Source organism: Mesitornis unicolor, unplaced genomic scaffold, assembly GCF_000695765.1.
Source record: "Mesitornis unicolor isolate BGI_N332 unplaced genomic scaffold, ASM69576v1 scaffold32408, whole genome shotgun sequence".
NCBI lineage: Eukaryota > Metazoa > Chordata > Aves > Mesitornithiformes > Mesitornithidae > Mesitornis > Mesitornis unicolor.
This window is the reverse complement of record NW_010203049.1, coordinates 4,454-4,721: the sequence shown is the minus strand read 5'-3', so window position 1 is coordinate 4,721 and position 268 is coordinate 4,454. Positions and strand designations below refer to the sequence as shown.

The window sequence follows — 268 nt, the reverse complement described above, 5'->3', positions numbered from 1 at the left end:
AGGGACAAAGCACCCAAACTGTGCCAGGCCCTGCCCTGGGAGAGGATCAGGCTGGGGTCTGCGGTGGGGGGCTCTGCCTGTAGCGCTGTGCACCCCCTCTCTGGTGGACAGGGGGCAGCTGTGCCCCAGGTTGGGGTCTGCGGTGCCCCAGGCTGGGGTCTGTGGTGCCCCAGTTTGGGGTCTGCGGTGCCCCAGGCTGTGGTGTTGCTGGGGGGAAGCGCTGCCGTGCAAACGCTGGGGCCCCCGGTTCTGTTCAGCTGCTGTGGGC

At 69.0% G+C, this 268-nt stretch overlaps 1 protein-coding gene across 1 annotated transcript in view; it reads left to right on the top strand.

Moving 5' to 3' along the window:
- PPIP5K1 (diphosphoinositol pentakisphosphate kinase 1) overlaps positions 1–268 on the top strand; it is a gene marked incomplete at its 3' end in the record, with an annotated part of 34,615 nt that overhangs the window by 32,071 nt on the left and 2,276 nt on the right. The gene's annotated exons all lie outside the window — the stretch shown is intronic.